The sequence below is a fragment of the Bos grunniens genome, chromosome 22 (assembly GCF_055505025.1).
Source record: "Bos grunniens cultivar Pamir isolate PY7600 chromosome 22, Bosgru_T2T1.0, whole genome shotgun sequence".
NCBI lineage: Eukaryota > Metazoa > Chordata > Mammalia > Artiodactyla > Bovidae > Bos > Bos grunniens.
The window spans coordinates 41,023,029-41,048,225 of record NC_141186.1 but is presented as its reverse complement, the minus strand read 5'-3'; the positions used below and the strand labels follow the sequence as shown (position 1 = coordinate 41,048,225).

At 38.0% G+C, this 25,197-nt stretch overlaps 1 protein-coding gene and 1 long non-coding RNA gene across 20 annotated transcripts in view; both read right to left on the bottom strand.

The window, feature by feature from the left end:
• The window catches only part of FHIT (fragile histidine triad diadenosine triphosphatase), a 1,549,085-nt gene that overhangs the window by 979,813 nt on the left and 544,075 nt on the right, over window positions 1-25,197 (bottom strand). The window lies entirely within an intron of this gene.
• Window positions 14,729-25,197, bottom strand: part of LOC147348322 (uncharacterized) — a 33,174-nt gene continuing 22,705 nt past the window's right edge. Inside the window, exons 1-3 of one of the 2 annotated variants that reach the window (XR_015151456.1) lie at window positions 25,028-25,187; window positions 23,699-23,807; window positions 14,729-15,639 (exon numbers count right to left, since the gene is read on the bottom strand). This is a non-coding gene — a long non-coding RNA (uncharacterized LOC147348322). Of the gene's footprint in view, window positions 15,640-23,698; window positions 23,808-25,027; window positions 25,188-25,197 lie in introns of those variants that run through there. The other variant, XR_015151455.1, reaches the window with a different exon arrangement.

Here is a 25,197-nt window from a genome sequence, read left to right as displayed (position 1 = left end):
GCCCTCTCTCTGGATAGGAGGCTTTGAGGACTGAGATTTCCATATGTTTTGATTTGCCTCAGTAGGTATCTCTCTACTCAATGGTCCCTGGAAATCACCATGTTTACTCAAGATTTAACTCAAGAAGCTAAAGTCATTGGTAAATATTAAGAGGAAATTGACAAAGGCATAACAAGTCCTAAGCAACAAACTATAATTCCTAAAAGTAACACATTATTACAGTTAACAAAGCACTGCTTTCTACCTTGCCAGTATTGAAGGTCACATGGCAGCCAACACTCTTCACAAGACCATGCTTCTCCTGCAACATTTCTGCCCAGCAGATGAAGGGCCAAAGCACAGCACAGCTCAGTGAACAGCATACACTCAGTCACCCGTGGGTACTAGATCTTACACCACCATCAGGCTTCTCTTTGCTACTGCTATTAGAATCACCTTATGCTTGTATGCTAGATATAACTGTTCTAGACGCATAGTTCTTTAGTTGGACCAGCACTGAATGAAGAGAAAGGTTCTGTACTATTAGTCTGCAATAGGGTCTCATATTTCTACAACTGAAATTATCAAACAAAACAAAAACATTATATATCCAGGAGGATTAAGTCAAAACATAGGAGATAGATAGAGGAGAGCCATCAATCTTTGTCAGGAAAGTATGATTACTTGATGGCATTCATTGCTTAGTAGAGATGCAGAAAATACTGAGAAAATTAAGCAGGCTAATTTGAGAAGGATCAGAAGGCAAATATGAGAACAGATATAAGGTAAAGAACACCAGGCCTTCCCTAGTAGCTCAGCTGGTAAAGAATCTGCCTGCAATGCAGGAGACCCCAGTTAGATTCCTGGGTTGGGAAGATCCCCCAGAGAAGGGAATGGTTACCCACTCCAGTATTCTGGCCTGGAAAGTCCCATGGACAGAGGAGCCTGGTGGGCTACAGTCCTTCGACTGGAGCCTTGGGGTCACAAAGAGTCAGACAGGACTGAGCAACTAAGCCGCAGCAGTAGGGAACACTAAGATACTAAATTTCCTCTGGGCATGATCCTGCCCTGGTAGAGGAACTGGGAGGCTCCTCTTGGTAGTGTTAGACAATGTGAACTCAACATGAAGGAAAATGAAAAGCATCATGACTCTTTAACAACAAACAAATATTTTCACTCTTATGGGAGCCTATGACACAAGTGGTTAAGAGCATAGGCTCTGAAGTCAAACTATGAAGGTTCAAACCCTGGGTTTCCACCTAAAAGGAATGCTATGAAACTTCCTTATGCCTCATTTCCTGCATCCATATACTGGGGATAATACTGTTACCTCTCTGGCTACTTTGGGAGCATTGGCTATTGATAAAACATGCAGAACTCCTAGTATAATGCCTAACACCTAATAATCATTGCATATAACTGCTGCTGCTAGGGAGAAACTGCAAAGCCTTCTGGGTAAGAACAGGATTCTGGAACAAGACTGTCCAGGTCCTGCCATTTAATATCTGTGTGATCTTAGGAAACTTATTTAACTCCTTTGTGCTTCACTTTCACCATCTGTAAAATGAGGATAATAATAATAGCCATCAGTTATTTTGAGAATTAAATAAGTTAATATTTATAAAATGTTTAGGAGAGCACCTGGCACATAATGTGTTGATTAATAAGTTATTCAGCTCTCTTCAGCTTTTAAACTGTGATCACGGAAAACCAAGGTCTCAGTAGGGTACTCTGAGGGTCCATGTGGTAGAGAAAAGTTAAGGCATGTAGGGTCCAGCCCCACTCTCTATTCAAAAAGAATAACTTTATTTCACCTATTGAGCTTTTGGCAAGATTTTCTCTCAGTAAAGGGCCTTAGTGTTTCAAAAGAAAAAACAAAGAAAAAAAAAAAAAGGAAGGGAGAGAGAGAAGGAGAGAAGGAAGCAGGAGAAAAGTAAAGGAGGAAACAATCTCTTCTATACTAATGCACCCTCATAAAATTTCTATTATCAATCCAGTTTTTATAAAACATTCAAAGTTTTATATATATTATATAGAGAACTTAACCATGTCATTTTCAAGGTTCCTTCTAGGTAGAAAGTTCTCTGTCTCTTGAAACGTGAATTCCAGTAAATTCAAATTTTAAAGACATACATTCTCAAACTTCTTCTTTAGGGTTAAAAAAAAATCTCAGTAACTCCAATCTACCATGCAAATCCTGATTATTCACCGTAGTCAAATGAATAGTAAATCACCCCTGAGTTCAAGTGCTTGCCATGCAAAACTGCCTATTTCCTAGAACATTCAGAAGTTTGTTTTTAAATTGCTCTTTATTAATTTTGCTCACATGATGGTTTCTCTTCAAAGGAACTTGGAAAATGTGCCACCTTCAGTATTAAGGAGATAAAGGAGAAATGAGGAAAGAAAAATATGGTACCATTAACAAAAGGAAAGAAAGTCCATGGATCAGAGGTCTGGGCTCTGGAAGACATTTTTTAAATGTCACCAGAAAAAATTTATGATATAAAAGGGAATGTTTCTTCCTCATCCTGAGTATTGTTATCTACATGAATAATAAATCAAAATGCTTTATCCATTTATGGCTGAACATTATGACCTTAGATAGGTTGGCGATGTGATTTATTCCACTGATACCAATGAAACTGAAACCCAGTGAAAATACCACTGGATTGGCCCAACATTCTGGAAAATCAATGAGGCTTGGGGGGACAGTTTGAAGGAAGAGTATTTTAAAAATGCAAATATTTTTGGCACCATTAAATCAGTAAAGTCATTATGATTTCTTTTAAATAACTACCCTTCAGCCTTTGCTACACAGCAAACTCAAGTACATTCAAACTTAACAGGGTTGTCTATTTCATAAATTTATGGAGAGACAGCATTAGTATTTATCCCCAAATCGGATTGATTTATTAACATTTTACTTTTAAAGGATTAATGCAGTGTGATCCATGTATATGAAACTTAAAACATGTAAAACTTATAGTGATTAGAAGTATAAATGTATGTGTGAATGCTTAGTCCCTTCAGTCATGTCTGACTCTTTGCGACCCTATAACCTGTAGCCCGCCAGGCTTCTCTGTCCATGGGATTCTCCAGGCAAGAATACTGGAATGGGTTGCCATGCCCTCCTTCAGGGGATCTTTCTGACCCAGGGATCAAACCTGCATCTATCTCTTTTGTTTTCTCCATTGGCAGGCCAGTTCTTTAACCACTGGTGCCACCCAGGAAGCCCCCTCATAGTATACCCATTAATGATTAAATAATGAAGAAATGAAATGAAATAATCATTGCAAAGAACAGTGTAGTGACTACCTCTAAGATGTCAGAGAAAGGAATGAGACTGGGAGGGTTTTCCTGGGACTGTTGTGACACTGGAAATAGTCTAGGTCTTGATGGGAGTAAACCCTGACATGGGTGTTCATTTACAATTGTTCACTGAACTACGTCTCATGTATATTCACTTCTACTATTCACTTATACTAATTATATTTCTAAGTATATTCACTTATACTACACTAAGTATATACTAAGTCTACTATAATATACTAAGTATATTCACTTACACTAATTATATTTCACAACTGTATTTAAATAGGATATTCTGAGATAACTCTCCAGTCTATTATATAGGCCATTTGTTGTTATTGCTGTTGTTGTTTAGTCGCTCAGTCGTGTCTGACTCTTGGCAATCCCATGGATTTGATCCCATGGACTGTAGCCCGCCAGGCTCCTCTGTCCGTGGAATTTCCCAGGCAAGAATACTGGAGTGGGTTGCCATTTCCTTCTCCATGGGATCTTCCTGGACCAGGGACCAAACAAAGAACTCCTACACAAGTCATAAAAGTATTCACTGTATATTTGAAATTCAAATTTAACTGGGAGTCCTTAATTTTATTAATATCTGGGATACACTTACCCTAATCAGAATAGTAGTTAGATTATAAATACTTATATAAAAAGGGGACACAATAAACCACAAATACAATGTGTTCTTAGAAGCCTTGGTCATACTTGTTTTATATTCTACTAATATGATAAATCTGTGTCTCATGTTTTGTGACTAACCCCCAGGGTTATTGAGCCCAGGGACTTAAATAAAAGTAGGCACAGATGCAAATTATAATTTACTTACAGGGACACAAAGAAGCTGGCCTTTATAAATACAGCCACAGCTTTAAGAAAGGAGAGCTTCAAGTCAGAAACAAATCTGAAAAAAATTTTTAATCTGCTCTTTTTTTAAAGCAATGATTTGCCTTTTATTGTGTGCATTTGTTTGCACAGGAAAGGAAAAGACAATCAAATAGGTAAAATGGATGCTATATCGCTGTCTCATACATGAAGAATTACACATCTGTCTAACAATACTAACCACTCTAAAAGATAATTATGGATCAATGCTTTAAAAAATATCTTGAATTGCCTGTAGAAATGGCAAGGAGAATTCAATTAAATTGTTTGTAAAAGCCAGAGTCTTTTTTTTCCTATCCATCTGCTACTTGAAATGGGATGACCTTTCAAATAGTGCTCGCCGTTCTCAAAGCAAACTCTAAATAAAGAAGTGGAATGTGGGTTTTTTTTTTCCCTCTCCACCAGGTTCAGCATAGATAGAGCATTTGTACCGACATTCTACACCACTCAAAAGAATGCAGATTTGGCTTCCAGAAAATAAAAGATGCGTGTTAGGAATATCAATCAGGTTCTGTCCCATGCCTTCAGTCATGACATTTGCCTTCTCTCAGAAAAGTGTGCAGCTTCTGAGATAAGTGTTTGAGAATTAGCTACATGAAATAATTTACTCCCCAGGAAAAAACTGGAAAACCCACCCCCAAACAAATGAGATAAAGTAAACATGTAGTGAAGAATCCCCTGTTAAGCTGCCTATGGCAGGAGAGCCAATTCAGAAAGGTCAAGTGTTTAAGTACAAGAGACTCAAAACAGATTTTTCCAAAGTCCCCTCTGCAGGCCTTACATTATCAACTAACAGTTTGTACTATGAGATTATTAACAGCAGTACTTTCTTCACTGAGTCTATATATTTTTTACCTTATTTTTCTTTTACTATTCTAGTTGCCCCTTTTAATTTTTTAAACTTTTCCAATTAAGTCTTTTATGTCTTTTTTTAAATCAAGATGTTTTAAGAGATACAATGTATAGCAAAAGTACAAGAAGCATATTTCCAAAAGTTAAAAAAAAATACAGGAAAATACACAATATAATCTATTACCACATCATCCAGAGAAAACTAGTATTAAGTCTATTATGTATACTTCCATTCATTCTAATGTATAAATATATCTAAAGAGGGATCATCAGTTCAGTTCAGTTCAGTTCAGTCGTTCAGTCACGTCCAACTCTTTGCGACCCCATGAATTGCAGCACGCCAGGCCTCCCTGTCCATCACCAACTCCCGGAGTTCACCCAAACTCATGTGAATCGAGTCGGTGATGCCATCCAGCCATCTCATCCTCTGGCGTCCCGTTCTCCTCCTGCCCCAATCCCTCCCAGCATCAGAGTCTTTTCCAATGAGTCAACTCTTTGCATGAGGTGGCCAAAGTACTGGAGTTTCAGCTTTAGCATCAGTCCTTCCAATGAACACCCGGGACTGACCTCGTTTAGAATGGACTGGATGGATCTCCTTGCAGTCCAAGGGACTCTCAAGAGTCTTCTCCAGCACCACAGTTCAAAAGCATCAATTCTTTGGCGCTCAGCTTTCTTCACAGTCCAACTCTCACATCCATACATGACCACAGGAAAAACCATAACCTTGACTAGACGGACCTTTGTTGGCAAACTAACGTCTCTGCTTTTGAATATGCTATCTAGGTTGGTCATAACTTTCCTTTCAAGGAGTAAGCGTCTTTCAATTTCATGGCTGCAATCACTATCTGCAGTGATTTTGGAGCCCCCAAAAATAAAGTCTGACACTGTTTCCACTGTTTCCCCATCTATTTGCCATGAAGTGATGGGACCAGATGCCATGATCTTCGTTTTCTGAATGTTGAGCTTTAAGCCAACTTTTTCACTCTCCTCTTTCACTTTCTCCTCTCTCCACTTTCACTTTTTTTATTTCCTCTTCACTTTCTGCCATAAGGGTGGTGTCATCTGCATATCTGGGGTTATTGATATTTCTCCCGGCAATCTTGATTCCAGCTTGTGCTTCTTCCAGCCCAGCGTTTCTCATGATGTTCTCTGCATAGAAGTTAAATAAGCAGGGTGACAATATACAGCCTTGATGTACTATGCAATAATTGGAACCTAACACACTAATCAACTATTTTATGCATATCTCTCTATGTCATAAATGTGTGGAAAGGAAATGTTGACTGCATTCCAGGAAACAATGAATGTTGCCCACAATGTGTTCTTCAGGGAACAAATGGAGATTTATACCATCTTACACCATCGGACGTGAATTTTCATAACTATGTAACTTCGTATGTGTGGCTGTACGTGTGTACATAGTTGTAATACAACTTGTAAATGTATTTACTTAAGCACTCTGCTACTTATAACTATAGATATTTACAGCTTCTTTCATTATTATAAACAAAGCTGTAGTGAAAATCCACATGCAAATCTTCACAATTATTTCCTTAGCATCACTTTCTGGAAGTAGTGTGGCTAGACAGGAAAGTATGAACATTATCAGAGTTTTTAAGTTAATATTTCCATATTGCCCCCCAGAAGGTTTACCAAGTGTTGTACATACTCAGTGTTTAATACTATAAACTCTGCATAACAATGAGAAGTATCAATTTTTTTGACAGTTGACAATCTGAGAAAAATCTCATTATTGCTCTATTTATCATTGCTTTGACTAATGAAGCTGAAAGTTTTACTAGTGCTTTTATATCTTTTCCTTAATGAATTACCATTCAAATATTTTGCCCATTTTTCAATGAGGTAAAAGCATTAACTTAAAAAACAATAAGACCATGAGGATTTAAGATAAATCCATACACATATAATCCTGGAAGAGGGCACTGGAACCCACTCCACTATTCTTGTCTGGAGAATCCCATGGGCAGAGGAGACTGGCGGGCTACAGTCCATAGGGTTGCAAAGAGTTGGGCATGACTGACGTGGCTTAGCATGCACGCATGCATACACATAATCAAAAATGTTAAAGAGAATTCATAATTATTTTAATTTTAGAAATAATACACACTCAAACATAACAGATAAAATAAAAAACACATATATGTGTATGTTAACAAATATGTTTTTGTTTAAACAAATTAAATAAAAACACACATAAAATAAACCAATATTTTCCCCAGCTCTATTCCTAATCTCATTTTCCCATGGTAAATAATGAAAAACAAAAAGTACAAGTACTTATTCATCCTTCCACATCTTTCTCTAGCTTCATACAAAATATATACAAACAGATTTATATACAGAAGCACTCTTTCCTTTTAATTTTAATAGGCTCATACTTTTCTGAGTACTATTCAGTTACTTAATTATGGACACATTGGACACAACATATAGATCTACCTAATTACTTTTATTCATTGCAAAATATTCCATGGAACAGTTATAAATATGTTCAATAATTTCCCAATTAATGAGCCTTTTTTTGGTTAATCTCAGCTTTGTTTTGTTTTTGCCACTACAAACAATGCAGCAAACATCCTTGACTAGACATTTTTTATATGATACTGACTCCTAATAGCAGAGGTACCATGTCAAAGAGCAGGTATACCATTAATGTTGATAGCTACTTCCAGATCTACCAGGATATGAAAACTTTTTGCTTCATCATTATAATATGAATTTGTATTTCCAAAACTACTAGTTAGGTTGAGCAGATTTTCCTAAATCTACTGGTCATTTAAATTTTCCCATTTCTAAAGTGCAAATTAGTTATCTCTAGCCATTTTTTTTTTCAAATATGGTGTATAAACATTATCTCATCAATGTAGAGGAGAGTTCCTAGTTTTCTTATATTTATATTGTTTATATCTTTAATTCATAAATTTCATGGAGAAAATAGAAGAAGGATATCATTTACAAAATACATATGAAAAGCCAGCCTTTACATCAGTTTTTAAACAGACATACAATTCCTACTAAATGAAAAAGCCACTTTGATTATATATTTAGCTCATTTTTACATACTTGATTGGTTTCTGACTTTTTTCTATTCCCAAAAAATAAAAATCTGTTGCCATTCTGACTGGAATTCCATTAACATATGCATTATTTTAAAAAGGATGAATCTTATAATATTTGGAAACATTAGAAAATATAGTATGACTTTCTTTTCTTGTTAAGTTTGTTACTAAGAATTTTATATTTTTGTTTACATAAATGAATTTTTTCTAATTCTACGTAACTGGTTATTAAAGGTGCAAAAGTTTTGCTTTTCATATATTTACCTTGTAGCCATTCCCCTTACAGGTTTCCTTAGTAATAGTCTGTAACAGAGTCTTAACATTTCTAGGAACACAATCATATCTGAAAATGAAAATGACTGTGTCTATTTTTTTCCAATGTTTATATTGCTTAATTTCATTGTTTAATTACATCATACAGAACCCACAATATAGTGCTAAGTTACAGTGTTGACAGCAAATTTCTCTCTGCACTTTTCCTGATCTTAAGACAATGGCTTTTAAATTTCACTATTCAATATAATGTGACGGTGAGTTTTTATAAATATTCTTTATTATGTTTCATTAACTTTCATTATGCCTATTTTACTTAGGAAGTTATTAGAAATTACTAATAAATTGTGTCAAATTCCTTTTTAGTATGTGTAGTGGGTTGAATAGAGTCCTCCCCAAATGTATTGCCACCTGGTAACTTTATTTTGTAATGGGGTCTTGGCATATGTGCTTAGTTAAACTAAGATGAGGTCATACTGGATTAGGGCTCTAATCCTATGACTGGGCTCTAATCCAGTGACTGACATCTTTCTAAGAAGAGAAAATAGAGACATAGAGAGATAAACAAGGAGAAATCCACCTGATGACAAACGCAGGTATGGAAGCAATGTGTCTACAGGCCAAGGGACCCAAAAGACTGCCAGCAACCACTAGAAATTAGGAAGAGGCAAGGGAGGATCATCCCTTTATACACTTCAGAGACAGCTTCATCCTGTTAGCACCCCTGGCATCCAGGACTGTGAGGAAAAAAAAAAAAAAAAAAAACATTCCTTTTAAGTTACCCAGTTTGATAATTTGTTACAGCAGCCTAGGAAACTAGCACAACATGTATTGATATAATCGTATCATCTTTATCTTTTAATCTGCTAATGTGATGAATGCTAATGCTCAAACCATGGCACAACTGCACTCATCTCACACACTAGCAAAGTAATGCTCAAAAATTCTCCAAGCCAGGCTTCAACAGTACATGAACCGTGAACTTCCAGTTGTTCAAGATGGATTTAGAAAAGGCAGAGGAACCAGAGATCAAATTGCCAACATCCAATGGATCATTGAAAAAGCAAGAGAGTTCCAGAAAAACATCTACTTCTGCTTTATTGATTATGACAAAGTCTTTGACTGTGTGGATCACAACAAACTGTGGAAAATTCTTCAAGAGACGGGAATACCAGATGACCTGAACTGCCTCCTGAGAAATCTGTATCCAGGTTAAGAAGCAACAGTTAGAACTGCACATGGAACAATGGACTGGTTCCAAATCAGGAAAGGAGTATATCAAGGCCGTGAATTGTCATTCTGCTTATTTAACTGATATGCAGAGTACATCAGGAGAAATGATGGGTTGGAGGAAGCACTAGCTGGAATCAAGATTGCCAGGAGAAATAGCAATAACCTCAAATATGTAGATGATACCACCCTTATGGCAGAAAGTGAAGAAGAACTAAAGAGCCTCTTGATAAAAGTGAAAGAGAAGAGTGAAAAAGTGGGCTTAAAACTCAACATTCATAAAACGAAGATCATGGCATCTGGTCCCATCACTTCAAGGCAAATAGATGGGGAAGCAATGGAAACAGTGAAAGACTTTATTTTCTTTGGCTCCAAAATCACTACAGATGATGACTGCAGCCATGAAATTAAAGAACGCTTGCTCCTTGGAAGGAAAGCTATTACCAACCTAGACAGCATATTAAAAAGCGGAGACATTATTTTGCCAACAAAGGTCTGTCTCATCAAAGCTATGGTTTTTCCAGTAGTCGTGTAGGGATGTGAGAGTTGGACCGTAAAGAAAGCTGAGTGCCAAAAAATTGATGCTTTTGAACTGTGGTGTTGGAGAAGACTCTTGAGAGTCCCTTAGACTGCAAGGAGATCTAACCAGTCTATCCTAAAGGAAATCACTCCTGAATATTCATTGGAAGGACTGATGTTGAAGCTGAAACTCCAATACTTTGGCCACCTCATGCGCAGAGCTGACTCACTGGACAAGACCCTGATGCTGGGAAAGATTGAAGGCAGGAGGGGAACAACAGAGGATGAGATGGTTGGATGGCATCACTGACTCAATGGACATGAATTTGAGCCAACTTTGGGATTTGGTGATGGACAGGGAGGTCTGGTGTGCTGCAGTCCATGGAGTCGCAAAGAGTCGGACACAACTGAGGGACTGAACTGGACTGAATGTGATGAATGGTATTTATCTATAATGGTATAGATAAGTTTCCAATTCTGAAGTAGTTTATGCTTTTTGAAATAAAATATTTTATTATATCTTCATATGCTAAGTCACTTCAGTCGTGTCTGACTCTGTGCGACCACATAGATGGCCGCCCACCAGGCTCCCCCGTCCCTGGGACTCTCCAGGCAAGAACACTGGAGTGGGTTGCCATTTCCTTCTCCAATGCATGAAAGTGAAAAGTGAAAGTGAAGTCGCTCAGTCATGTCCGACTCCTACCGACCCCATGGACTGCAGCCCACCAGGCTCCTCCGTCCATGGGATTTTCCAGGCAAGAGTACTGGAGTGGGGTGCCATTGCATTCTCCGATATCTTCATAAGCAGATGGAATTTAGGTTTTGATATAAAGTTATATTAGATTTACACAATTACTTGAGGTCCCTTCTTTCCTTCTCCATAGTCTTAATTGTTGGATAACCATTTGTTGTTGTTGCTGTTCAGTCACCCAGTTATGTCCAACTCTTTGCGACCCCATGGATTGCAGCATGCCAGGCCTCCCTGTCCCTCACCATCTCCCAAAATTTGCCAAAGTTCACGTCCATTGCATCGGTGATGCTATCCAGCCATCTCATCCTCTGATGCCCTCTTCCGCTTCTGCTCTCAATCTTTCCCAGCATCAGGAACTTCTCCAATGAGTTACCTCTTCACATCAGATGACCAATATACTGGAGCTTCTGCTTCAGCATTAGTCCTTCCTACAAATATTGAGGATAGATTTCCCTTGATTGACTGGTTTGAGGTCCTTGCTGGCCAAGGGACTTTCAGGAGTCTTCTCCATCACCATGTTTTGAAGGCATCAATTCTTCGGCATTCTGCCTTCTTTATGGTCCAGATCTCACAACCATACATGACCACCGGGAGGACCAGAGCCTTGACTATATGGATCTTTGTCAACAGAGTAATGTCTCTGCTTTTCAACTCACGATGTAGGTTTCCTGCCACGAAGCAACCATCTTCTGATTTCATGGCTGCAGTCACCATCTGAGTGATTTTAGAACCCAAGAAGAGGAAATGTGTCACCGCTTCCACCTTTTCCCCTTTTATTTGCCATGAAGTAATGGGGCCAGATGCCATGATCTTAGTTTTTTTTAATATTTAGTTTTAAACCAGTTTTTTCACTCTCCTCCTATATCCTCACCAAGAGGCTTTAGCTCCTCTTTGCTTCCTGCCATTAGAGTGGTATCATCCACACATCTGAGGTTGTTGATGTTCCTCCCGCCTCTCTTGATTCCAACTTGTAAGTCATCTAGCCTAGCATTTCTCATGATGTGCTCAGCATATTGGTTAAACAAACAGGGTGACACTGGACAGCCCCGCTGTACTTCTTTCTCAATCTTGAACCAATCAGTTGTTCCATACAGAGTTCTAACTATTGCTTCTTGATCCACAGACAGGTTTCTCAGGAGACAGGTAGGATGGTCTGGTATTGATAACCATAGGGAGCATCTATTTTTTAAGCTTAGACTTAATTTAGCTATAAAACTATTTGGGCCTGGTGCCTTTTTTAGTTGTATGTTTTTAACAATCTTCTACTTTCTTCTATTATTATTATTGTAAAATTTTTGACTTTTCTCATGTGAATATTGATATTGCGTACATTCTTAAAGAATCACTATATCTAAATTTGCAAATGGATGGCTATGGAATTTTTTCAAAAATCTAATGATATCAGTATTCATGGATAGAGTTGCCCAGGAACCTAAGAGGGTACATACCCCATTCCTCCCACACTACATGGGGACTGAATCAAATGAGGATAATCCTCAAAGAAAGAAAAGAACCACTCCTTAGTCAAGACAGAGCAGTAGCTCTTATCCCTGGTTAGAATCTCTAAAGGAACCCATAGGGAATGTTTTCATATGCATCATCAGGAGTGTGTCACAACAAAACCTAGATGGCTGGTCATTTGATACTTTTCAGGAGTCTTAAAAAAAACTAGCAAAAAATTCTTAACATTTCCATGGAGCTACAATAAAGTTTCTATTTTCTGAAACACTTGACAAAGGAAGGATGGGATGAATTGGGACATTGGGGTTGACATATATACACTATTGCTATTATGAATAAAACAGATAACCAATGGGAACCTGCTGTGTAGTTCAGGGAACTTTTCTCAGTGCTCTGTTGTGACCTAAATGGGAAGAAATTTAAAAAAGAAAAGAATACAGCTGGTTCACTTTGCTGTACAGTGGGCACTAACACAATATTGTAAAGCAAATATACTTCAACAAAAATTTAAAAATAAACTAACTCGCATTAATCAAACACAAATAAAATTTAAAAAATAAACACATAAAAATAAAAGAATCACTCTACCCTTATACTTGCACACATTTCAGAATACCTTCAATATTTCTAAGAAACAATTTTCTTTACAACTCAGACTTTCTACTGATATCCTTTTATTCATAGCAGATGGAGAAATCAGAGTAACATATTTGCTCTAAAATCATTAGTGTTGCATCAGCACTTCCAGTCTAAATGGCATTTCAAGGGGTTATTGTTACGTGGATCAAGAGTTTGCTCTAGGCACTAAGAGACAGCTATGAAACAGCTATGAAGCTTTTTTGCAATTAGCTTCCACATCTTAATTTCTTCAACATCAGTCTAGCAGGCTTTTAAGCACAAATCAAAGGGGGAGAAAACAGTGGTCCAAGTCAGGCTTTGTTTACTGGCTAGTCTATGATAAATCATTATAGCTACTTTTCAAAAACAATGTTCTCACAACTGACCATCAGCTGCTCATTGATGGGTTCCCTGAAAGACCGGAAATGTATTCTTACCTTCAGATACCTAACTTTGCCTTTCTGATACTTTAGCCTCCTGAAATGCCTAAAAGTAGGTGCTGAGCTTTAAATAACTGCTACAGTATCCAAGAGCTAAACAGTCCCTGGCTTAAGAATAAGCCAATTCATGAGGGTTTCTTAGCACATACGGTGTTAAGTCCATCATGAAAACTCTTTTAAGATTTCCCACGCATCGGGGAAAATGCAATCTTGTGTAGACACAAGAACAATCACAGAAAATGATACCAGATAGCAACACATTCATACTTTATATTTCTGCAGTGCATTACAACTTTCAAACCACACTTATGATACTTTTTGTACTTCATCCTCATAGTAAGTCTATAATGAATGCAGGATAAAAGAGGAAGGAGACGTAAACAAAGAACTCTAGAGACGAAAGGGACATTGTAAAGACCATCAATAACTCTCTTAACAGATCAGAATGGAGACCAGAGGAATTGAGGACCTTTGTCATCTTGCAACATCAGGCTGCAAGGCTAATAAGGTGAAAACTGGTCACCACAAGGGTTATGAAAAAAACGAGTTACAAAAATAAGCGAAGAAAGAGAAATATGATGGGAGCAAAGGATACTAATACAGATTTTAAGTATTTTGCTTTCTAAAAAGCAATTCTATTGAACTAAAGTTTAAAATTCAATGTTGGTCTCTGAGGACCACTTGGCTATGATGGTTTTGCGCTATTACTAGGTCCCTTAGAGAGAAATAAAATTTTGAATTCCATAGTTTTCAGTAAATATGTGCAAGCCTTTGAAGAACATATTCATTTAGTTCTAAATAGAATATACATATACACACTAAAACTGAAAATTCACTACATAATTATAGAAAGGAGCCTAAACATTCTACAGTTTAATTAAGGAGCTATTCATGCATTTCCTGAACATTCACCCTCAATCTAGCCTCTACTCTCCCATCCCAGCAAGTCCTAGTTAATTATTTCAATAGTGTGACTTCTGTTATACAATAAGGTTTGAAAATAATATTTCTTTTAAAAGAGAATATATTGTCATTGCTGTTGTTGTTGTTTAGTCACTAAGTCATGTCTGACTCTGCGACCCCTTGGACTGTAGCCCACTAGGCTCATCTATCCCTGGGATATTCCAGGCAGGAATCCTGGGATTCCTGGAATGGCATGGGTTGCCATTTTCTTCTGTAAGGGGTCTTCCTGACCCAGGGATCAAACTCGCATCTCCTGCATTGGCAGGTGGATTCTTTACCACTGAATCACTAAGGAAGTCCCAGGAGAACATATTAGAATATATATTTTCTGTTACAGTATTCTCAAAAACATATCTCAACAATGCATAGGCCAGGTCATAAAATCTTTTATTCAAAAAACAATAGCCATTTTCCACAGTTTAGTCCAGAATAGTTTTAAAATCTGCATCTGGGATATCATCATAATTCTCAGACGAGGCAGCACTATAGAAAAAAGTGCAAAGTGAAATCAATATTTTAAAAAGAAGAAATTCACAGTGGTTATAAAAGACCGTATCAGGATTAAAGGACAAATCTCTGTGTTAGAATAAACACTTCTTTACTGTCAGAACACACAACAATAACCTCGACATTTTTAAAATGCTTTTTATCACCTTTTAAACGTCTGGCAATAGTGAATGTAAAACAGAATGTCTGACGCACCATGGAAAGTTTTATGATTCTGCTCAAAAGAAGGAAGAACAAATATCTCTATTTCCATTCCGGATCTGTACAATATATTCTTGCATCCCATTTGCTTGATTCATTTACATTTTGCTGAATTCTGTTTTTGTCCATTTTCATCACTCAAAAGATTTTTTAAAAAATCAACAGCAAAAAGCCCTCAGAAGATGCTTTCAGATGAAATCGCAAAGAAAATAAGTACATGAATTAGTGAAGCAACATCCAAGTGTATACAAATGTGGCAGATACATTTTTTTTTTCATTTTGTCCAAGAATTAATTGCATTGCTGAAATTAGACATCCAACCTGCTCCATGCAAACAGGAGCCCAGGAAGCAAACTCTGAATAACAACACTGCCTTCTGATTCTTTTCACATGGCTACATTTTTGACAGTTCCTTCAATATTCTACCCGGTTTCAGTGTGACTATGACAAAAGATTAAGGTAGGCATGACTGGCACATCTGTGGTGAGTGGCAGGGAATGGAAACAGGCGACAAGTCCCTTTAGTGGCTCCAAAAAAGCCCACAGGCATTCTGCAAACCTTTTGCGTATATGCTCTGAGGAAAGAATATAAGAAGTAAGAACCGTGATGACAATTTTAATCACTTGACAGATAATTCTATGATCTTCTAGAACTTTATAATGACAAAGTCTCTGATACATGGGAGACTGACAGGAATACATTCTCTCTGCCTCTTAGTCTCTTTAAATGTTTATATGAGGGTTTTCCAGATGGATGGAGATGACCTTAATGTAGTATTTATTCAATCTAGCCAAGGATGAATTATAAACGGCTAAATCTGACTACCGTAGGATTTTCCTGGTTATTTTTAATTTGAGTCAAATCACTTCTCTGGGCTCTAGAACTTTCTTCCAGATCCTGGTAGCTGTCAGGTGTCAGTAATCAGAATCAGCCTATCTGTACTTAGTGTGGCTAAAGTTCTGCCTATAATAATACAATTAGAATCAAGTCTGGAAATGCCAGTTACTGCTCTTCGTCTTCCCTGTTGAATATCTCCTTAATGTAAGAATGACATAACATTTTTACCTTATCACACTGAAAAATATTATTTAAAATAGCACCCATAGTTGGCAAGAATTAAGAGAAAGGAGCATGCCCAGAGATGATAATGGGTATAAACAGGAACACCATCTGACACTACATACCACGATTTTTTATCTTTCTATATTCACTTACATTATTTGGGGGACATGATCCCATATCTTTAAATATTCTTCAAAACCAGACTTTTATTGTCCATATGGCATTTTATTATGTGAATATACTATAGTTTTTCATTGTTTCCACAATTGTCAACTGTTGTTTTCAACTCTGGTTTTTAAAGATAAGGCTACAACCCAGCTCAACCCGGTGTTCTATGACAACCTATGCATGGGTGGGATGGGGTGGGAAATGGGAGAAGGGGTTCAGGAGGGACAGGACATATGTATACCTGTGGCTGATTCGTGTTGATGTATGGCAGAGGCCAACACAATATTGTAGAGCAATTGCCCTGCAATAATTGTATTTTGTTCTATACTTCTCAAAAAAATAAATAAATTTTTAATTGCTATAGAAAGCATCTTTATAAGTACATTTTAACATTACCTTGTTTACTCCTTAGTAAATATTCATTGTTTAATTCCTTGCCTAGAAGTGCAAATACAACCACTAGCAAGGTTTACCTTAAAACAATTTTGTCCTAGGAACTAAGGCATTATAATCAGCAAACCAGTTCCTAAACTAGAATTCCAGTAGATCACCATTTACTATGAGAAACATGTGATAAAACTGGCATTGCTTATTTCCACAGCCTTGATAATGGCAATTCCTCTGAGGAAACCCAATCAGATAGCATGTATGACTGAGTAACCATTGACTCAGAAAGGACAAATCAGGTCCTACCAAAAGGACATTCATTTCAAGCAAAGGCACAGTCTGCTGAGTTAATTGCCTTCTGTCCGTGAGCAAAAATCCTCTTCACAAGGCCATTAATGTAAGCCCATGAACACATTCATATCATCATAGGTTTTCATGAGTTTGCCTGTCTTGCAAAGCCAGATAAACAACCTGAGCTTATAAAACAAAAAAGCCAAAATGTTGTGAAACATTCTGAGGTTGCCAAACCTTACCACACAACCCCCTACCCCTGATGGTATGACTAGAGAGGTTACTGTCTGGAAGCTATTCTAAAGGAAAACATGACTGACCCTTAGAAGTCAATGAGTAATGACATATCACTTTCTAAAGCATCATGTTGGAAAATATTTAAAATGATAACACTCATTGGCAAGGGAACAGTATACATATATTCATGTTCAAATAAGGGTAGGAAAGAGTGAGAGTTGAACAAAGTTTAAGGTGAAACTTTAATGTGCTATTATGAACCATGACTCTCCATATGGGGCTGTAGCTAATAGCATTTCTAAACTTATTTATGTACTAAACACTTCTTGTTTTATGTCTCCTTTTGTACTTGGCTGCTCAATTTCTGTTGAAGATCTCAAGGCAGAACATTCTGTGAAACTACTTTATTTAATGTTTTCCTAGGCCAGTAGTTCCCAAACATTTTGGTCTCAAGACCCATTCACACTCTCAAAAACCTGTTAAAGTCCCCAAAGAGCTTTTGTTTATATAGGTTATATCTAAGAATATTTACCACATTAGGAATTAAGTGGCAATATTTCAAAACACTGCTGCTGCTGCTGCTAAGTCGCTTCAGTCGTGCCCGACTGTTAGCGACCCCATGGACTGCAGCCTACCAGGCTCCTCCGTCCATGGGATTTTCCAGGCAAGAGTACTGGTGTGGGCTGCCGTTGCCTTCTCTGAAAACACTGCTAATTTATTTTAAAATAATAATTAACTCAGGGCTTCCCTGGTGGCTCAGTGGTAAAGAATCCGCCCACCAGTGCAGGAGACATGGTTCAGTCCCTGATCCGGGAAGATCCCACATGCGTGGTGTGGTTAATCCCATGCACGACCACAGCCGAGCCTGTGCTCTAGAGCAGTGAGCTGCAACTATTGAGCCCATGTGCCACAACTGCTGGAGCTCATGCCTTCCAGCCTGCGCTCCACAACAAGAGAAGCAACCACAGTGAGAGGCCCGGACCCCACAGCTAGAGAGTAGCCCGCATTCGCCACAACCAGAGAAAAGCCCGCACAGCAATGAAGACTCAGCACAGCAAAAAACAAAACAATTAATAAAACTAATATTAATAAACTCATTATATGTTAACCTGTACAACATACTTTCTAAAATGAAAAAGCTAGTGGGAAGAGTGACACTGTTTCAGAATTTTGAAAATCTTTTCAATGTTCAGCTTTATAGAAAGCTGGTGGATTTTCGTATCTGCTTCTACATTGTGTCATGACCTACTGGAGAAGGCAATGGCACCCCACTCCAGTGTTCTTGCCTGGAAAATCCCATGGGCGGGGGAGCCTGGTGGGCTGCAGTCCATGGGGTCACTAAGAGTCAGGCACAACTGAGCGACTTCACTTTCACTTTTCACTTTTCACTTTCATGCATTGGAGAAGGAAATGGCAACCCACTCCAGTGTTCTTGCCTGGAGAATCCCAGGGACGGTGGAGCCTAGTGGGCTGCCATCTATGGGGTCACAGAGTTGGACACGACTGAAGCGACTTAGCAGCAGCAGCAGCATGACCTATTGTTTTGGATTGATGTATGTCAAGAAAATCCAAGAGAACCATTTTTTTTAAATTGAAGTGTAGCTGATTTACAATATTACATTAATTTCAGATGTACAAAATAGTGATTCAAAACTTTTATAGATTATACTCCATGTATAGTTATCATAAAATGTTGGCTGTATTCCTTATCTATACAATAGATTCTTTTAGCTTATTTTATACATCATAGTTTGTACCTTTTAATCCCCTGCCATTTCCTTGCCCCTCCCTCTTTCCCCAAAAGGAGTATTTTAATAGCCTTTTCATTGATACTGCATGAAAATTTGACAAATGGTAGTTTCTTTAAGAGTTAGTTGCAGTGTGGAATCTGAAACTGTATCAATAAACTTTTAGTGCTCTATTATGTGAAAATCCATGGCCTCTGTTGCACTTTGAATGGATCCTTTCCCCGTGCAGAAATCTGTAAAAGCATGCATTGCTCTAGTTGAATTTATTGGCTCACTGAATTATGCAGATCTTCCAAATGTTGACACATCTCATTATATGATGTAAAAAAGAATCACATTTGTTAATATTGCCATAGATCTCATCAGAAAATTCTTTAAGTATTGGGAAGCTGTCAAGTTCATGGTGACAGATACAAGTTTTCCAAAACTCTAATTTTTGCTTTAAAGCTTGAATTTGATCATTGGCAACAAATACTGTCCAATGACTTGAGTTGAAGTGACAGGCCCACTTTATGCATTTTTGAAAAAAAATGTCTGACAAATATTGAAGTATGAACAACCATATCTCATTTGGCAATCGTTCTTTCAAGTAAAAAATACTGTTCCATATAAAAGCAATGAGCTCAGCTTACAACCGAAACAGTCATACAAGTGCTTCTTCCTCAAAAACTATACTTCATTCTGCAGCAGCAATGCTTCATGTATGTTTCTTATATCAGCACACAGATGCTAAAATGAGATGTGTTTTTGAAAATAAAAACCTAAGTAAATTAATACATTTTGCTGCTTCATCAAGGATATTTTTAGAAGAAATTGGCTTTTTTTTTTTAACCATAACTTATGGCTGTAAAAAATAAAAGACCAAAAGCACAGTTTTGTGCATGCCTTGATCCATGCTACACTTTACCCACACTGCTTTTGCACCATCAATGCAAATGTCAACATAGTAAAAAAGACAAATAACAACACAGTATTACGGCAATATAGTTTTGATTTTGCAGTTATCCTAAAAAGGTCTCAGGTCTTATGAAGCACGCTTTAAGAATTACTGTTGTAGGCAGCTTGGATGGGAGGGGAGTTTGAGGTAGAATGGATACATGCATATGTATGGCTGAGTCCCTTTGCTGTCCACCTGAAACAACCACATTGTTAACTGGCTATACTCCAATACAAAAGTGAAGTTGCTCAGTCGTGTCCGACTCTTTGCAACCCCATGGCTGTAGCCTACCAGGGTCCTCTGTCCATGGGATTTTCTAGGCAAGAATACTGTAGTGGGTTGCCATTTCCTTCTCCAGGGGATCTTCCTGACCCAGGGATCAAACCTGGGTCTCCCACATTGTGGGCAGACGCTTTACCATCTGAGCCACCAGGGAAACCCAATATAAAGTAAGAACTTAAAAAAAAAAAATATTGTTCTAGACGCAAAATCTGGGTGACAAAAAACAGTTAGTTGGACACAAAGGAAAGTAACACCTCATCTCCCGGGCATGTTAATTCAAGAGTGCCTGGTAGTAGTGGAGCCACGTTTCCTTGCAATGTTCACTATCTGGTCCTTAGTATTTAAAGCCTGTTGGTTTCCTCTCAGGATCACACTCACGTTTGCAGCAGCAATGGTCCCTTAGAGTTAAAACCAAAGTGAATCTATTTGACCTGCTAATAGGCAAAGACCCTGTGCTTCTCTCGGCTCCAAGACCCAGTAGTAACATGATGAATGCTATGGCTTTTGTATTTCAAAGCCATGTAAGAAAGAGATTTGGTTACACATTTGTCTGCAGCTTGGGAGTGCCTGAGCCTATATAGAAACATGGGATCTCTCTGTCAAAAAAAGCATGGCCAACCTAAGTTAATCTGCTTAAATCTTTATCTGAATGCATAACCTATGGCCCCATTTAATAGCCCATGCATAGTACGTATTCAAACTACATTTCTAGAGCTATGATTCTCAAAATATGATTCTTGAATCAGTGGTATCAGAATCATATGCAGTGCTATCAGAATCATATGCACATCCCTAAACTGGTGCAGCCACTATGGAAAATAGTATGGCATATCCTCACAAAACTAAAAATAGAGTTGCCATATGATCCAGCAAATACACTCCTGAGCATATACCTGGACAAAACTACAATTCAAAAAAAAAAAACACAAAACAAACATGCACTGCTATATTCATAGCAGAACTATTTACAATAGCCAAGATATGGAAGCAACCTAAATGTCCATTGACAGATGAATGGAAAAAGAAGATGGAATATTACTCAGTCATAAAAAGAGAATGCAATAATGCCATTTGCAGCAACATGGACAGACCTGGAGATGATCATGCTAACTGAATTAAGTTAGAAAGACAAAGACAAATACCGTATTATATCACTTATGTATGGAGATTAAAATATGATATAAATGAACTTATTCACAAAAAATAAATGGACTCACAGACACAGAGAACAGACTTGAGGGAGGGATTATGAAGGAGTTTAGGATTAGCAAATGCAAGCTATTACATACAGAACAAGTAAACAACAAGATCCTGTCGTATCACACAGGGAACTACATTCAATATCCTATAATAAACCATTGTGAAAAAGAATATATATGTGTGTGTATATATATATATATATATATATATATGTTTCCATACTCATACACACACACACACATAGCAGAAATTAACACATTGTAAATCAACTACATTTCAATAACTTTAAACTAAAAATAAAATTAGAAGAATGAAGGCAAAGAAAATATGGATTCCTGAAATCCCAGGCAGGCCTATGAAGGCAGAGCCTCTGAGGGTGAGGCAGGGCCAACCAAGCAGCACTCCAGGTTGTGCACTGCGCATCCTGCACAAAGCTATACGACTGTTGAAGGCTGTGGCTTGTGAATCTGCATTTCTAACAAATTGTGTGAATCATGGGTATCTCAGAACTGGAGAATCTCAAGTTGTTAGAATCTCTTGAAAAGAAGTCTGGGCATCTAGATTTCCAAAGCACATCCTAGCTAGTTCTCCTACCAAAATATGAAGCCTTTTTTTCTAAACTAAAGATGCTATAGCTCTCTATAAGAAACCAGCTCTATGAGAGCTGAAAACAGTAGACACATTGAAGACAGGAAATTCTGGTATCATTGAGACAATCTATTCAGTAGCTATAAATTCACTTTTTAAAATATCCAATAACTTTTAAAATCCAATTTTCTATAGTTCTATGATATCACAGTTACTTTCATTCTTACTGTGGTCCTATATCTCAGCATGTATGTTATTCCACCAACATCTTGAAGCATTTAGCAAAAGTTTTCTGGTTTCATATGAATGCTAACTATTTATAGTCTGATTTAAGAAAAAAAAAAGAAAGGTTTTCTTTATCTTATGCTAGATCCTTAGTTCCTTTAGGCAAAAAGACAAATTTAGTTCACTTTCAAATTAGCAAATTAACTCAGATTTTTAAAAACTATTCAAGTATCATGTTTTATATTTAACATAAAAAATAGCTCAATGTAAATGTCATGTCTGGCAATGATCCTATTCCTGGAATATTTTACTTGAAACAGAGTGGGAAGGAAGATTCTATGGCTGCCAAAATAGAATTAAACATGTGGAAACAAAGAAAAGAAACAAAAGCACAACTCACCCTTTCCAGACAACAGGGAAACATGCAAACTAAGTCAGTGCCTGTCCTTCAAGCTGACTATTGAAGTAGGGACATGTATGTTTATTTTATTTTATTTTTTTTGCTTCTTATTTTGTATTGGGGTATAGCTGATTAAAAAACAATGTTGTGATAGTTTCAGGTGAACACTGAAGGGACTCAGCCTTACATATCCATGTATCCATTCTCCCCCAAACTCCCCTCCCATCCAGGCTGTCACATAACATTGAGCAGAGTTGTGTGTGCTATACAGTAGGTCCTTGCTGGTTATCCATTTTAAATACAGCAGTGTGCACGTGTCCATCTGCAACTCCCTAACTATCCCTTATCCCCATCCTTACCCCCCTGACTCTGATAACCATAAGCTCATTATCCATGTGTGTTTCTGTTTTGTAAGTTCATTTGTTTCCTTCCTCTTTAGATTTCACATTTAAGGGATGTCATACAGTATTTCTCCTCTGACTCACGTCACTCAGTGTGACACACTCTAGGTCCATCCATGTCACTGCAAATGGCATTATTTCATTATTTTTAATGGCCGAGTAATATTCCATTGTATACATGTACCACACTGAAGAATGGACATGTAGTCTTAACAGCTGTAAGAGCCCCTGGCTTAAATAAAGCAAAATAAAAACGATGCTATGCTGTGGCCCTGTAAGCCAAAACTCCAAGTCTGTCAGTCACTAAAGAAAAGAACAGAGACCTAGCAACTGATATTGATGAATTCAAAGACTGTGATTATCTTTGCGGACAGAACAGCATTTCATTATCTCCATCGGACAGAACAACTGTTGAACGGAATGTCTAGAATTGAGAGGAAGAAAAGAGCTGTGGCAATTCTAAGGTCAAATTAGTTTAGAAAACCACTGAATGATACAGAGTTAAACAAATTGTTTTACTCTGGGACTTCTCAGAGCCCTTCTGGGCCTTATATCTTTCCAAGTAGCAGATAAAGCACACAACATTTTCTATATTTTGACACTTTTTACATGTCTTTTAGTTTCTTATTAGGCTAGCAGTCCCTGGGACACAGGAGAAAATACTGATAATGATGTCAAGCAGTTACATCAAATGTTCAGGCATATACCTGAACTGTGGGAGAAGAATCTAGATGCCACAGAAATGATGAACACATGCCCAGCAGCCAGCCCCAGTACATCAAGTCCCTGAGCCTTTCTCCAACGGCTGCTTCAGCTCTGAAAGAAAGATGATGCTTATTAGTAAAGTGCCTTGGGATGATTGGGCAGGAAACACTAAATAAGAGCCAATTATTGCCCTCATTACAGAGTAGATGATCTAATAAACCATCCCTATTACTTACAAAGTTCAGAGCCCTATTTTTTTCTTTAATTGCACTTCAATTTGACCTAAGAGATCTATGCTGAAAAGAACAAACAAAATACTCATAGGAAATACATCCAGAAACCATAATATAAGCTTTCTGATTGGACCCTTCTCTGCTTAAACATTTTCAATGGCTGCGAATTGCCTGCAGATAAAATCCAAATTTCTTAGCCTAGTGTACAACCTCCCCAGGTTGTTTCCAACTGGCTTTTTTATACCAACAACTCCACCTTTTGGGAGCCATAGCGTTTATGATTAATTAAGATCACGGGCTTTGGCAATGGGCAAACATGGTTAAAAGTGAAGGCTCCATTCCACCACATCTTCAGATTATCTCACTTCTCTAAGCCCTTGATTCTCAAAGTGTGGTCCATGGACCAGCAGCATCAGCATCATTTGCAGCTTATGAGGCAGAATCACAGGCCTCACTGCAGACCTTCTGAGTCAGAATCTGCATTTTAAGAATATCATCAGGTGATCCCTATACACACTAAAGCTTGAGAGGCACTACCCTAATTCTCAGCTCCCCCAGTGGCTCTGTGGTAAAGAAAATGCTTGCAACACGGGAGACTCAGGTTTGACCCCCGGGTGGGGAAGAATCCCCTGGAGCAGGAAATGGCAACCCCTCCGGTATTCTTGCCTGGGAAATCCCACAGACAGAGGAGCCTGGTGGGCTACAGTTTATGGGGTTGCAAAGAGTCAGACACAACTGAGCGACTGAACAGTAACAGTAACACCCTAACTCTCATCAACTTATCTGAAAACGGGGTAATGATAGCAAATAATTGTAAAGTTGGAGAGTGCCATCATTTTCCTCCCCTTTGAATCCAAAGGACTTTATCATCTAAAAACCAAGTATCCCACCTCTCTTTCCCTGCATTATCTTAGGCCAAGTCATTCTCATTTCTGTCCCCTTCTACAGCCACGTCCCTTTTCCTCATCACAACGCGTCCTCTCTTGGTTCTCTCTTATTTGTCTCCCTACTGCAAACAGAGGGATCTTCTAGGAAAATACAAATGAGATCAGAGCTTCCGTGTGGTTTCAAAATAAAGGCCAGCAGCCTTTACCAGACCTGCCAACCTCGACATCTCATCATGTCTCACGTTCCTCCCGGCTCCCTCTGCTCCAGAAGTACCGTTTTCTTGCCACTGTTTTCAGTTCCTTAAACTCGCCGCCCTCCTTCCTAGCACAGGACATTTGCAAAAGCTAGCCTCCCTCTCTGCAGTGCCCTCCCTCCCATCT